Source organism: Podarcis erhardii (assembly GCF_964252035.2).
Source record: "Podarcis erhardii genome assembly, chromosome: 15".
In the NCBI taxonomy this organism is placed as follows: domain Eukaryota; kingdom Metazoa; phylum Chordata; class Lepidosauria; order Squamata; family Lacertidae; genus Podarcis; species Podarcis erhardii.
Genome location: NC_138505.1, coordinates 15395356 through 15411704, shown reverse-complemented (window position 1 = coordinate 15411704; position 16349 = coordinate 15395356). Strand labels below are relative to the sequence as shown.

Genomic DNA, 16349 nt, shown 5'->3' with positions numbered 1-16349 from the left:
CAATGCGGGAGAGAGTTCCACTGTTTAACGCTCTGGTGGGCTTGGGGAGGGGGTGTCTAATGCAAGTCCAGAAAACCCACTCAGGCCATCTTTTAAGAACTTAGCTGCCAATATCTATTAGTCCTAAATGAGGAGAGGCAAATTTTGTGTGCCTTTCCCTGGCAGTGGGTAGATGCTTCTCCAGTCACAAGTAACTAGTCCTGGGTTTGGGGGAAAGAGAAAGGATTTGGATCGTTCTCTCCCTCCCCACTTTCATGTGCACAAGGAAGGGAAGGGTGCAAATGCAATATCCAGGCTAGTGATTCAGGCTACATCATTCCCACATCCTTCCTTCCACATCCAAAGGTGGAAGATGTCATACTCCAGACAAGATACCAAGAGGAGAGCTTCTTTCCTGCTTCCTCCCACCCACCCACTGGCGGCTGGCGCTACCTCCACACCATGACCTGAGAGCACAGGCATCCAGAATGGCACTGGCCCAGCAGAGGACCTGGCGCAGGTGGTCCCACAGGGTGAGGTGGGGGGCAAGGAGAAGGCAGGAACTGGCGCCTGGAAGGTGCAGCAATGGTTATAAACTGTGGGCACTAGCCAGGCAGAGGGAGTGTTGTGCCATGTGGATGGACTCCACTTCAGGCAGCAAAGCACAGATTAACTCCAGATTAATCTGGAGGGCACAAGGGCAAGTAAAGATGTATATAAGCAGAACATGACTGCAGAAGGCATCACTTGCTGGGACTCCCTGCCTGTCCAAAGCAGAGGGTGGCTAGATGAACTTGTGAGCATGTTGATGGGTGGGTGGCTAGTTTAGGGAGGGGGCAGTATTCCTAGCTCTTGCTAGAGGAGGTTTGGAAGGCAGGTTTGCCTTATCTGGAGTTGGGGGGCACTGGGTGAGGCCCTGGCCTTTTCCCTTCTTCTGCTTGTTCTTCTCCTCCTCCCAAGCCCTGTCAAGCGCCTGAGAGCTGCAAAGAGAAGAGGAGAAGGAGGCTAGGCACATTAGGATGCTGCGCTCTCCTCCCGTTGCCATGGAGACCACTCCAATGATCCCTCAGGCATGACGGAGGCAGCCATATTGTTCTGACTGCTGCAGCCCCCCCCCCCCCACTTCTTTCCTGGATCCCATTAACAAACTAGAATAGTCTCTGGGCAGTTTGTCGGAAGGAGGTGGGGTCCTTGTAGCTGGATAAAAATGGAAGAGAGGTGCTCTCCGATTCAGCTTGCAGTAGAGGATACATGAATGCATGCACCTGTTCTCTCACCTTTCTCTCCCCATCCTCTCTATCTCCCTTCCTTCCTTCCTCCCTCCCACACACACTGCTAGTGTTGCACTACCAGCCCCACAGGCCCTACACAATCTTCCCTTCTTTCCCCACACACATATCTTTGAGCAATGCACACTCACACGTGCATACCCACCTACATGTGGGTGGGAACACTAAATCCCAGAGGGAAAGCTGTGAAGTCTGGCAGGCACACCTCATCCTATTCCTCCAAGCCAGGGAAAGAGAGGAAAGAGGAGACAACCCAGGAAGAGGAACAGTCTAGCTCAGGGGTAGGCAACCTAAGGCCGTGAGCCGGATCCAGCCCAATAGCCTTCTCAATAAGGCGCACGGACGGTCCGGGAATCAGCGTGTTTTTACATGAGTAGAATGTGTCCTTTTATTTAAAATGCATCTCTGGGTTATTTGTGGGGCATAGGAATTTGTTCATTTTTTCTCTCTCTTCAAAATATAGTCCAGCCCACCACATGGTCTGAGGGACAGTGGACCAGCCCACGGCTGAAAAAGGTTGCTGACCCCTGGTCTAGCTCCCTTGAGCAGAGACACCCCTGCACACACAAGGCACTTTTTGGGTGCTTACGGTCCATCCTTCGCAAGGCCCTTCAGCACACACAAGGATGCAAGGCAGGAGAAGGCGCACAGCATGCAGCACAAACCTTTCCCTTGCACACCTGCCGTGCAATATTTCAGGACAGAAACCCATCGCACGCATGCACATGCCTATCTTTCCTAACCGCAATCCCTGCCTTCCACACCCAGCCCATGTACCAGCTTTGATACAGCCCTGCTTGCACAGTGTGCTTCATTCTAGTCCGATGAGGAAGGCGTACACCCACACCCCACTAAAAAAACCTTCCTCAAGGTGTGACATTTCACACAGGTGTGCATAATAATCGACACATCGCAAGCACAGGGAGCCTTGTGGGCAGGTGCCGGGTCACACCCAACACAGAGGGGATTTGGACTCGCAGGGTGGGGGCTCCCGCCTTCTCTTCCTAAAATGTAGTAAACCAGCTCTGCTACATGGGGGGCGGGGGCGGGATTGGGCTGTGTAGTATCCTGAATGCCTTAAATGCACGCCCCCCATCCTGAACTGCAAACCATCTCTACCACTGCCTTCTCCAGACACCACCAGGGTACTCAAAAACTCTGCCGCAGTTCCAACAACACAGATTCACCCATACATGCTTCTCTGGCCCTTCCTTAGTTACAAAGTCACTGCTGCTCAAGCTATGGCATAGACCTCTACAGAGCACACAATTCCAGAGCAGATGGGCAAGGCAGGATCCTGAAGCAGGTTCAGCCTTCCCCTTCAGTCGCTACAAACTGAATACCTCCACTCTGGCATAAGGTAAAGGGACACCTGACCATTAGGTCCAGTTGTGACCGACTCTGGGGTTGCAGCGCTCATCTTGCTTTACTGGTCGAGGGAGCCGGCGTACACCTTCCAGGTCATGTGGCCAGCATGACTAAGCCGCTTCTGGCGAACCAGAGCAGCGCACGGAAATGCCATTTACCTTCCCACCGGAGCGGTACCTATTTATCTACTTGCACTTTGACATGCTTTTGAACTGCTAGGTTGGCAGGAGCAGGGACCGAGCAAAGGGGATTCGAACCGCCGACCTTCTGATTGGCAACTCCTAGGCTCTGTGGTTTAACCCACAGTGCCACCCGCTCACAAAAGAGGTTTTATGGAGGGTGCATGGGTGTAGCAAGGGGGCAGACAGCTGCCCTCCCCATCAAGTAAATAAATAAAAATACTTAACTAATTGCAGATAGCTCAGTTCTGCCCCGCAACATAAACCCTCCTCCCATCATAAACACCCATGTAGGGGTGACTATATTCCTGCCACCTCATTCTTGCAAACTTTCCTAAACAAGCCCTGCACACCTATTATGGTTAAAAAAAAAACCCCACCATGACAAATAAAACCCACTACCAGGCACCCCAAATCACAAGCGTAATGAATATGCTGATCAGCTGGCCCAAGATGCCCCTCCCAATACTCCTTGCTGAGCTGCCTTATCTGGGGGTGTTGTCATAATGACAGGGTCTGAAACAGGAGGCAGCCCCTTCCCAGGTGACACTGGACACATGTAAATCACATCCCAGAGAACTCTTGTCATTGGCTGCAGTCTCTCTCTATCTGCTTATCACTGACCCATTGGCTATGATGCACAGAAGAGTGCCCTTTATTTGCATACTAATGTTTCCTTGGACTGGAGGCAACACTGGGGTTGTGGGTGGGGGAGAAAGCAGAAGGATGTGTGGATGTGGACTTATGCCCCGCACTCAGAATCAAACCCATCTAACCAGTTCCTTAACCACAAACCCATTAACCTGGCTTAGCATTCCAAATACATGGAAAAGGAGAGAGCGGAAACACCACAAAGGCCAGCTGCCCAGGACAAAGTCACACCCATCTGATGCATGGTTTTCTGCAATAAAGGTAAAGGTAAAGGTATCCCTGCCCGGGCCAGTCGTGTGCGACTCTAGGGTTGCGTGCTCATCTCGCTCTAGAGGCCGTGAGCCAGCGCCGTCCGAAGACACTTCCGGGTCACGTGGCCAGCGTGACGAAGCTGCAGCTGCCGAGCCAGCACCAGTGCAGCACACGGAAACGGCGTTTACCTTCCCGCTATAAAGCGGTACCTATTTATCTACTTGCACTTAAGGGTGCTTTCAAACTGCTAGGTGGGCAGGAGCTGGGACCGAACGACGGGAGCTCACCCCACCGCGGGGATTCGAACCGCCGAACATACGATCAGCAAATCCTAGGCACTGAGGTTTTACCCACAGCGCCACCCGCGTCCCATTTTTCTGCAATAACAGCCTCCTAATTGCACAATCCTCACCATTGTTGTCTGGACTCCATCCCTTCATATGCACCCAGAAACATGCACTGAAGCAGGGACATGGGGGCCCGGGAATAATCAACTTGTGCTCCTCAGCAGGGCTGCTCTGAATTAAAGCAGATTGTCCAATGACACCAGTTCCCCATCAGACACCTAAGGCAGAAGAACACAAAGGGTGCTTTGCTCTTTGCTTACACCCCGTATCTGTGGCAGTTTCTCCACAGAAAACCTTGTCTACTATACAGGGCCTGGCAAGACAATCCAGAGGCCCATGCAAATCCAACTCAGTGACTCTTACCATGTGTCACCATGGTTATCCTGGAAGCTCCCTTTCTATTCCAGCTGCCTTGTTAAGACTTGCTCTCTCAGAACTGGTACTTCTCGAACCCAGCCCTGCAGGGCAGACTTTCAGGACCGACAGCTTATTAACTCCAAGTGGAAACAGGACAACTGAATGGAATTATTGCTTGGGTGCTTCTGGGCTTGGGGGGGCGGGGCCTACACTCTCCACACCCCAATTCTTCACTAAATATTAGGAAGAACTTTTTGATGGTAGGAGCTGTCCAACTGTAGAATGGACATTCTCAGGTGGTGACGGACTCCCCTTCATTGGAGGTTTCTAAAGAGATAGTATGGCCATCTGCCAGAGATACTTTAGTTGAGATTCCTGCATTGCAGGGTCAGACTAGATGACTCTTGGGGATCCCTTCCAACTCTACAATTCTAGGATTCTACAGTGTGTTGGGCACAGGCCATGGCTCATGCTTGTCCTTACCAGCAACAAACTCCAGAAACTGTCTCTGGAGGCTGCAGCCCTCCTCTGCCCCTGAGTGTTGTCTTCTTGCTCAGCCCTTCAGTTCTGCTCAGTCCTTGCATCACTGCTCGTTCTCTCTCAGTTTACAAAAACATCAGCACACAGGCCCCAACTCCCTTCTTCAGGGCCTGCAGCTTCCTCTTCGCCCTTCCGTGTCCAAATATTATTCCTTCAGTTTGTAGCAGCTGCAGCACATGTTCAGAGAGACCCCTGAAACCGACAGCTGCAAGGTCCAACAGACTGAACTAGTTAGGCTAAAGAGGCACCTGAGGCATCCAAACAAACCAGAGGGCAGCGAGATATAAGATTGTGCCCTGAACCTATTCAGATATTGCTGTGCCTACTGAAATCTCAATATTATTGTTTATCTATTGAACAGATTTATGGGCTGTTTCATTCGTGTAGCCACTGAAGAAGCGTAGAGGGTAAAAACAGAACAAAATGAAGAAGTGCTGAGGACAACAAAATTGATTTAACCATCTCTAAAGCAAGAAAATCATCCACACAAACTCTTAAAAAATGGGAAAAAATGAAAGCATATAATCAGATAAAAAAGTTTCTACATTGCAGGGGGTTGGACTAGATGACCCGCGTGGTCCCTCCCAACTCTACAATTCTATGAAAAGTGATATTCTGCAAATGACTGGGTTACATCACAGGGAAAGCCTTCCTAAACCAAAGCGTCTTCTGTAGATGCCCAAACATCATCACACCTGGCACCTATCTGACTTTGGCTGGCAGACGGAACACTAAAAACCCTGTTTCCAGTACAGGTTAAGCATACCTCTGGGGCATACGCTACTCTCAGCCATGCCCCTTCTGAGGAGGGCATTTGCCAGGAAGGGATATACAGTGGGCAAGGCACTGTCTTAGATAAACTGGTCGCAATTTGCCTGGAACTTTACATGCTAAAAGTAGAGCCTTGAATTGCTCTTGCAGCAGATGTGTTATATGGAGTTGATGGGGTACAGTCAACCTAGCTGCTGCATTCTGCACCAACTGCAGCTTCTGAGCGAAGTCCTACATAGAGCACACTGCAGTAATCCAGCCATGAGGTTACCAATGACCAAGATCACTGTGGCCAAGCTATCTCAACCTATGTATGGCCATAGTTGTCTCACCAACGGAAGCTGGGGAAAGGCACTGTCAGCCTCCCCAGGACACCTGTGCCTCAAGTGTCAAAGGTGGATTGAAAGCATCCCCCAGGCTGCGCTCCCTTCCTTTGGAGGGAGCGCAGCCCCATTCGGAACAGGCTCAGATTGGCAGTTGTGTTCATTGCTATAGTGTCAAACTGGAGACGTGTACTTGAAAGCGAGTGTGTGTCTGCTGGAATCAGCAGGATGGCCTGCTCCGTTCCCTCTGCCACAGGATTCTGTAGTGTCTGCAGAATCAAGCTGCCAACCCCTTTTTAAGAGAGAGTTTGTTGGTGGTCTCTCTCGGATTTAGGGTTTGTCCACGCTTCTGCTTGTCCTGTACCTAGAAAGCATCAGTCAGAGTGGCTTTGCCTTTGCCCCATTGCTTTCCCCCGGAAAACCTGCGGTCTAGCGCTAAATCAGAACAAACAGTAATCTGCAGAAAAAACCTAAATACCACTTGTTCCAATTCAGTGATAAACCACAGGTTTTGGAGAAGCAGGGAAATGGTGGGGCAAGTGGAAGTAATGCTGAGCCCTCAGTCTGGGCATAAGGAATGGACTAGTCAATCGCAAAGGCCTGACTAGGAGAGATGGAGGAGTTTAGTGAGCACCAAAAGGAATCAATAAATTAGTTGTAATTCTCTGAACCGGGCTCACTGACTGGATCCTCTCATACCCGGCTGAAGTTCTCTCTCTGCAGCTCAAGGGTAGGCGAGGGGGCAGAGGGGGCTGGGGGAGAAGGAAAATGGCGAGTGTAGCACTCTTCCAAGAAAGCAAAAAATTAAAACAGACCTGTTTTCATTGATGAAAGATTGGACTCTGTGTTGAGAGTGTGCGCACCACAGCATCAAGGAACAAGGTCAAATTGTTCGCAGAGGCACCAAATTAAAAGAACACTCCTACCACCCTCGCTTCTAAGCCCTAAAATGCCAGTGTCAAGAGGCTCATGAGTGCAATTGTAGTGCTCAGAAGTAAAAGCAGAACCAGACTGTCTGTGGAGACAGAGAACTGCAACGTTTGCATCCATTGTCATGTGCCACCACTGCCTGGGTGGCACTCCGGCGGCTGGAGAAGGAGGAATTGGGGAGGGGGCAGAGATAGAATCATAGAATGGTAGAGCTGGAAAGGACCCCGAGGGTCATCTAGTCCCAACCCGCTGTGATGCAGAAATCTCAACTAAAGCATCCAGATAGACCTGAGGCCCCCAAACAGAAGCACTTTAAAGGTTATTTGCCCAGATGCGATACAGCATTACCTGTACAAAGATGACCGTGGAAGAAACTGAGCACCTTCTGCCCTTCATTAAGCATTTAAAAGCTTAATGAACATACACATCTTAATGCCACTCATTTCCTCGTCCCATTTTTGCAACTGCACAACTTCCCCCACTAAAACACACGCACACACACACACCCTGCTCTTCAACCAATTTGTCTGTGGGTATCAAATGGTTGGTCAGAACAGTTAAGGAAATCGTTAATCTGCTGCACTGGATGCTCTTGAGGATATAATCCAATTGTAAGCATAACCAGATGGCCCAGACATATTGCTGGGGCTCCCAAATTGGCTATTATTATTATTATTTTATGAATTGTCTTTTACATACAGCTCAAGTGCATAATTTTGAAAACACCTAAAAATAGTTTTTAAAACAGTGAGAGATAGGTGTAACCATCTGCATATCCAAGTAAGCCTAGGGGGGGAAATGCTGCCTGAAGCCCCAGAGGACAAATGACTTCTGCCAATCCGTGCTGTGTCAGATGATGGATTGGTGGCCAGGCTGGGGCTAAGGCATGTTCCTGTGTTTCCTAACATGGAATCACCACGAATGATAACCCCAGACCTTGGAGAGACCTTTCTGGAGTGAGAACCCTACTGAAGACCCAGAGGCAGTCTGGAAAGGAGCCTGCACCTTGGGTAGCCAGTCACAGGCACCCTGCCAGGAGCTGCAAGAGGTCCAGTGGGCACTTTCTTCCTGGTCAGCTTGGAGGAAGCTTTGCTGGAGGAGGGGGGGGGTAAGTGCAAATACCCGGTCCCCTTCCATAGTGGATTACCAGCTACTCACTTCTGTGATGGTGGTGGTGGTGGTGGAGGGGAGTTGTCATAATTTTTGCACATGTGGGGTTTGCTCAGGATAGTGCTTCTCATACTTTAGAAGCTTGAGTCTTTCCCAAATCTATTTGTGGCATTGTGGCAGCAGGAATACAGTCATCCCAATAAACAGGGGAGGGGGGTAATTGCTTTTAAGTTGTTCCTAGAATTATAGAGCTGGAAGGGACCCTGGGGATCATCTAGTCCAGTGTTTCCCAAACTTGGGTCTCCAGCTGTTGTTGGACTACAACTCCCATCATACCTATCAGTGTTCAGGGATGATGGGAATTGTAGTTCAAAAACAGCTGGAGACCCAAGTTTGGGAAACACTGATTCTAGTCCAATCCCCGATTCCTTATTTGATTTTAAATTGTACTCTTTATTTCTTTGCTGCTTGCCACCCTGAGTTCTCTGGAAGGAAGTGTGGGATTCACACTTGATTCTGACAACATTTTTCCCATTTTCCTGGACCTGAGCTCTTCCTTGATCCCTAGCTCTCCCTCATTGTACTTGGGGCTTCAGGAGCAAGGGTGGAAGAAAGTGAGATGCAAAGCCCAGAGTGGGACCCACTGGGTTTCCCAGGCGGTTCTTTCTCCAAGGTCTACTCAGGAGAAAGGGAATCAGGTAGAGGATGAGCTGGCAGTGACTATATAAGAAATCTCAAGTCTCCTCTGTAGAGTCAAACATCAATGATGGACAATAATAACAACTGGGTCCCAGTGATAGTCCACATGTGGGTATGGCTATGGGGTGGGCCCCCTATGCAGATCCAGCACTGGATCTGGCTCAGGCTGCCAATGGGAGCTCCATTTCTGCTTCCATCTTCCATGGGACAGCAGCTCCTGGGCCTGGACATTTGATATACCACCCAACAGCCTGGGTGGAGATGATTTATACCAATCCTAGTAAGCCTGCGACTCAGAACATTTTTATTTGAGAAGAGGCACTAGACAAGGTTCTCCTTTATCACACCCATCATTTGCCTTCTCCACAGAGCCCTGGCTGAGGCCATTAGATCTTGGGAAGCACGAGAAACGGTTAAGACAGAGAGAGGAGGATGTAAAATTTACTTGACAATACGCTGACAATGTAGCCATCCTTTTAACAAGACCCAATGAAGTCTGATGGGCAGCTTTTAAATCTGATATATGAATGCAACTGCATCTCAGCATACAGATTACATAGGATTGAGACACGTTTAATGGCCTATAATCACAACAAAGGCCAAAGTGAGAGAAGATCTAACTTGATGTACAAGTTAAAAAATGTCATGGATGCCCTACAATTGACAATTCTCCCTAAAATTTTATTTCTGTTTCTGAATGTACCACTGAGAGTGCTACCAAATATATATCTGAAGAGTGGCAAATATATGTTTCTAAATTTTGCATGGAATGGAAATAAAAGTTTTCAGCTGCATTATTAGGATATTAACTTCCGATGCAGGGCAGGGAGGGGGAGCTATTGTAGTCTCCCTTGGACACCCTGTTATGTGGGGAAAGGTGAGATATAAAACCCACAAATAATTTTAATAGTGTTGTTTTGTATTTTAATAACAGTTGCCTACCTTTTCATACAGTGCTGTGTTTGCAGAGCTTGATTCGCTGGAGAACTGCATCGGGGTGAGCAGCAATTTTAACATTCCAATGTTGGGGGCAACTTCCTGATCTGTGAATGTTTTGGGGAAAACTTGGGGAGTTCCCACCCTGAGAGTTCACTGGTCAATGCAGGTGCAAACAGTTATGAAGCATAACATCGCCCCCTTGAATGTAACCCTCTGGCTCGTGTTCCCACCCTCTGCCTCAGGCTCCCACGGGCTCCCCCTTGCAGCAAAGTCAAAGGCCAGAGGAAGAGGAGGAGGGAAGAGGGGGGCTCCAAACCTCCACCAGACTGAACTACTCCAGCTGGCTTAGTCTTGTCCAAACTCTACCTGTCCGTCTAGGGGTGGAAGCTGATGGACACAAGTGGCAGATCAGAAATACGGCAGAGGCCTTGCACTCAGTGTTCGTCTCTCAAGAGATTCTTGGTGCACATTCACACGTGTAACCCCCACCCCCCAAGAGGAGGAGGAATGTGCCTGAAAGCCCACCCACACCCAATCCCAGCCCCTGCTCCTTGCACACAATACACCAGGGGGCAGAAGTCAGAATCAGTACCCAGGCATGGACTACTCCATCCATTCATCCATGCGCACACATGCATCCACACAAATGCGCATCCACTCTGCTTATTGCAAGCAAATAGGCAGACTGCATTTCCTCTAAGGGGGGGGCGCACCCTCTTTCCATCTCAGGGGACAGGAAAGCTGAGCAGCTGGGCAAGCTCCTCCTGGCTCTCTCCCTCTCCCTCCGCCCCCCGCCCCACAGGCCCACCTTATACCCCTTTTCCTTTTTCCTCTACTTTTGTTCCAGGAAGTCACGACGTCAAGAGCAAGTCAAAGTCACCGCAGTGCCAGGCACCAAATCTTATCTTCCTGGTGCAGACGCTGCCTCTTGTCGCACGCAGAAGTGCTGGAAGGCACAGGGACAGCCAGGCAAGCACACGTACACACACACACACACACACACACACACACACACACTTGCACTTCAGCTGGCAACACACACCACAAGGAGGACTCAGTGGCAAAAGCACACACACACACACACACACACACACACCCCAAAAAATCAACAACACCCCAGCCTGCCTCATTGGTGCACAGATTAAATTGGTTAGCGGCATGATCCCAAGGGAATGGAGTGATCAGAACTGTCACCTGGAAGAAGTTTGGGGTACAGTGCTTAATTTCTACAGCCAAGAGGTAGCATGCCCACCCCCACTGCAAAAGCCCTTTCAAGCAAGAGTGGGGTCTAAGTACCATCAGAGACAATGGCAAGTAGGATGGCGGGGGGGATAATCCAGCTCAAGTTGAGTGATTCATTTTGGCCTGTAGAATGTAACGAGTCATGGACGTTAAGTAAGCCAGAAAACAACAGGCAGGAATAACAAGAGTGCCTCTAAGCATGTACAGAGTGTGGTTCCCCTTTACCTTCATACAGACAAGAAGCAATTACACTCTTCAGGCAGAGGGAAGCGACCCCTAGGAGTTGGCCCACTGGAGGTATGGCAGGTGAATAAACAGGGTGGGGGACCGTGTGCAGAGGAGGCCAGGAAATTAAGCCTTATGGAGAACATCGAGGGAGTTGGAGATATTTAGCTTGGAGAAGAAGAATAGAATGGAGTCGTAGAATTGTAGAGTTGGAAGACAGCCAGGGGCTTATCTAGTCCACTGTTTCCCATGCTGGGGCCATATCGCTCCCTGGGGGAACCAAGGCTATTCCAAGGGGGCCACAGGTAAAAATCGCGTATATGGGGGGGGGGGGCAGCACGAGCCCAGGGGGCTACAGAGGGAAGTGAGAAGTGAAAGAAAAAGAAGTCATTTTAAAAATTATGATCGGCTGGCTATCAGCTTGGCCAATCACAAGCGGATAAGTGATTGGCCAAGTGCTCCTTGTTGCCACATGCCTTTTCTTGGAGCAGTCCTGGTTTATTTCCAGCAAGAGAGGGCAATTGCTGAGGATCCCATTTTGACCAGTAGTGCTGGGCCTGGCAGCAGCCTGGGCCTGACTCTGCAACGGACGGGGTGAAATCTACCCCAGCGCCTAGCCAAGCAGGGTCATCTGGTGCTACTGACTCTCATCTAGTAAATAACTAAGAGTCTACTCAGAAGAAAGCCACACTAAGTTCAGTGGGCTTTATTCCCAGGTAAGGGCGTGTGGGTCTATTATTATTGTTAGCCACTCTGAGCCCTGCTTTGGCTGGGGAGGGCGGGATATAAATAAATTATTATCATCATCATCATCATCATCATCATCATCATCATCATCTAGGCAGCCAGGGCTCCTCCAGATGACAAGATCTTTTTGTACCAGATCAGTGAGGACCACTTGCTTTTTAAAATTCTCCCATATATACAGGCGTCATATATATATATATATATATATAAAGGCGCTCCCTGTGCACCTTTTGGATTGTATCAGTAGGTTTCCTTCTCTGTGTCAAAAAACTGGGGTCAAATAAGTGTTTACTTTTTATAATACATGGAAGATGGATCTCCCTTGGGCCATTCTGGACTCTCCTTCCTTGCAGATTTCTACAGAGACTGGATGGCCATCTGTCATGGATGCTTTAGCTGAGTTTCCTACATTGCAAGGGGTTGCACTAGAAAGATGGCCCTTGGGGTCCCTTCCAGCTCTGTGATTCTATGTTTTTCTGCTTCCACAATATTTCAATATGTTCCTATCATTTTATGTAATTGTATTTTGTATAATGTATAAAAATTATAAATAAAGCATGTTCTGTTTACACACAAAACATTTAAATAGCTACCTTTCTACTGGTAGGACAGGGAGGGGGGCATGGGCATAGCCAGGGTTTTTGTGGGGGGCAGGCTTTTGTTAAGGGGGGCAGATTTGTAAAAAAAATTGTTTGATTTTTACTTATTGGGGGGGCAGCTGCCCCCTTTGGCTACACCCATGGGGGGCCACAGGAAGGAAACAAGGTCAGAAGGGGACCACAGTCAGAAAAAGGTTGGGAAGCACTGATCTAGTCCAACCCCCTTCAAAGCAGGAATTTCAACACTGGTCCACCGTCCTATTTGAAACCATCCTGGACCCTGCTTAGCTTTGCAAATGTGCCAGCAGTTTTATTGCTGCACCACTAGGAGTGGTCAGACCCTACCTGGAGTCCTGTGTCCAGTACTGGGCACCACAGCTAAAGGAGGATATTGACTAGCCAGAAGGTGTGCAAAGAAGGCCAACCAAGATGATCAAGGGCTCCGAAACCAGGCCTTATGAGGAATGGTTGAGGGAGCTAGGGATGTTTGGCCTGGAGAAGAGGAGACTGAGAGGTGACATGAGAGCCATCTTCAGATATCTGAAGGGCCATCACATGGCTTCAGCCTAGTATACCTGAAGGAGCATCTTCACCCCCAGCATTCTGCCCGGACGTTGAGGTCCAGTGCCAAGGGCCTTCTGGCAGTTCCCTCACTGCGAGAAGCAAAGCTGCAGGGAACCAGGCAGTGGGCCTTCTTGGCAGTGGCACCCGCCCTGTTGAACACCCTCCCATCACATGTCAAAGAGATAAACAACTACCTGACATTTAGAAAACATCTGAAAGCAGCCCTGTTCAGGGAAGTTTTTAATGTGTGACATTTTGATGTATTTTTAATCAAAAGCCACCCAGAGTGACTGGGGAAACCCAGTCAGATGGGCTGGGTACAAATAAATTTTATTAATTATTATTATTATTATTATTATTATTAAAGCCGGAGCAAGTCTGCTTACTGCTGCTCCAGAGGGGAGGAACCGAACCAATGGATTGAAAAGACAAGGAAGGATATTCTGGCTAAACATTACAAAGAGCCTTCTGACCGTAAGAGCCATTCGACAGTGAAGCGGACTCTCTCGGAAGGGAGTAAACTCTCCTTCACTGGAGGCCTTCAAACAGACGTTGGATGGCCATTTGTCAGGGATTCACAGCTAGATTCCTGCATTGGAGAGGGTTGGACTAGATGACCATGGGGGGTCCCTTCCAATTCTACGATTCTATGACCCATTGTGCCCACCGCTGCCATGGCTGGGCCCAGCTCCTGATTAAAAAATTACTCTGTCTGGGTGAACAAGGGAACCGGCAGGTTCCTTGGCGAGAGGAGTCAAGATGCCACCCCCAAGACAAGGGAGGAAGGCGCAGTCTAGGAGATAAGCGGTGGGTGATGGAGTGCCAGACGCCGCCGTCGGCGGGTTTAATCTCAGGTCCCCTGCTCCAGGCAGCACGGAGGGTCATTTTTCTTGGAGATGGATGCTGGGCGCTGGCAGCAGCAAGCTCTGCTCGGAGAGGCAAACAGGAGGCCTTTGCTGGAAGCCATGTGAAACTAGCAGCCTCTGGCCTCTCCAGAAAGGCTCCCACTAGCCACGAGGCCCCATTGCCCTTCCAGAGCTGTGGAGAGAACGCAGGACTGCTGGTCCGCAAAGCTGAAACCAGGTTATGGGGCATCCTTCTGAAAGCTGCAGAGGCAGGGCAGCCCGGTGAAGCAGTTGCCTCAGGGCGGGAGACTCAAGACAGATGAGGGGGCAATGGATCTGACCCCTGAGGAACATGCCACTTACTGCCTCCTCCACTGCCTGCCTGCTCCTCTCCAGCCTCCTTTTATACACACCCTAGCGGGCACATGGCAGAGGGTGTGCACACAGCACAGGTGGAGGCAGAGGAGGAAGCAGCATTTTCTGCCTTGCCTCTGACATCAAAACGTCCTGGGCAGGCAGGTATCCGGCATCCCCACCTTGGGCCAAACTCCTGAGAAACACCCACCTCTTCCACTCTTACCTGCCAAGCTGCAAATGGCAAGTTTCTCCCCGGCCCAACTGTTTGGGCACAGGGCAGAAACCAAGACTGTGGTTGTGAGGCACATGAGGACAGGTGGATGGGAGAACGGGGGACCTTTTATTTTATTTGGGGACGAATCTGGTGTGCTCTGCATGCAGAAAGCCCCAGGATCAGTCCTCAGTAGAATCTCCAGGTGGAGCTAAGAAAGAGCACAGAGTGGCTGCCCATGGACCACTTGTTCTCAAGCAGACTTCTGTGGTCATTCTGAGTGCCCAGCCCAGAAGGGGATGATGCAACACAGAGGACCCTTCTGGAAATGGCTGCTTTCCTGGAGGGCAGGGGGCTCACCTCCGGAAATGGGGAGCAGGGGTCATCCCAAAGACTGTCTCTAAATCACCCCACCCCTGTGAGCCGATGAAGAGGAGCGGGGAGTGTCCTATAGTGAGCTGAAACCAGCTGTCAGTGCTGGAGTCAAACGCAGGTCAGCAACTCAGGGAGCAGGTATCTGTTGTCAATGAAGTTAACTCTCTTTATTCAAGGAAACAAACATACAACTCGGCCTAGCAGTCTCCGCAACACTCCCCAATAGATCTTTCCCCTACGCAGCAGTTGCCAGGACTGAATGTCCCTGCCTTCCACCCTTCCTAAGGCTCCTCCTCTCCCAGATGTTTCCCAAGCAGTCTCAAACTGCGTCTGCACACCTCTGACCTCTGTTCTGCTCTGTGAGTTTTCAGAGAGGCGGGTGGGGGAGCTTGTTGCAGTAGGAGAGGGAGACACCCCAGATTCTTGAGCAGCCTCTTGACTCCCCCATCCTCTGTTTCAGCCTCGGAGTCTGAGCTGCTCCCTGTCACCGGCTCTTCCTGCTCACTAAGCCCTGTTGCCCCTTTGGCACCCAGCCCCTGCTCCCAATCTTCTCCCTCTGGCCTCTCCTCTGTGTCCCACCACCAATGCCCTGGCTCTGACTCTTCCTCCTCCCTTGGGGGTTCCCCAGCTGGTGTCCGGCCAGCCCCTGGCACCAGCACCCTGATGGAGCAGAGGACTCAGGAGAAGTCAATCCTTTTCTATGTGTGCATAGTGCAGAGAGAGATGTTGTACCACTTACACACATCGCCATAAGGAAGGAAACGCATCAACAAAGAAGAGGAGGAAGTCAGAGATTTGCAGAAAGTTTACATGTGCTAATGTATAGTTATAGATGCAATTTTGGAAATAAAGACTATAATTTAAATTGGAATACAGGGCATCTCACTGTAGTGGAGGAATTTAAAACTGTGACCAGGTAAGTGCTGTGTCCAGGTGGTCCTTTCAAGGATTTAGATCTATACAGTCCTTCAAAAAGAGGACAATCCTCTGTAAAGTAGGACTGAAGGAAAAGCAGTCAAGGGGTACTTCTAGACCTGTTTACTGAGCATTTTTTCAACACATAATGAAACCTGATAGATTGTTTCTGATAAAGTCAAGAAGGTTTGTGGCAAATACTTAGGGCATGTGGGAGCTGCAGCAAAATGTTGAAGTGTGAAGTTCTCCGGCCATCCGCTCCACCCCATACCACTGCCACCTTTCCTACCCCCTCAGCAACCAATCCGAATCTTTATATTTTTTAGGCCATCAAATGGCCAATATAAAGCGAAACACTCAATACATGGTTAAAATGCAATAACCACCTGTCACAATTCCACAGCATTGCAAAATACTTAATAATTAATATTTTTATGACATGTAACATAATAAAAAAGGCAAAGCCCTGCCCTGTATAATTCAGCCCCCCACCCCTGTTACCGCCCCCTTATTATCTGGCACATTCTTCCTCCGC

At 49.6% G+C, this 16349-nt stretch overlaps 1 protein-coding gene across 23 annotated transcripts in view; it reads right to left on the bottom strand.

The window, feature by feature from the left end:
• Positions 1 to 16349, bottom strand: part of NRXN2 (neurexin 2) — a 303692-nt gene that overhangs the window by 253069 nt on the left and 34274 nt on the right. The gene's annotated exons all lie outside the window — the stretch shown is intronic.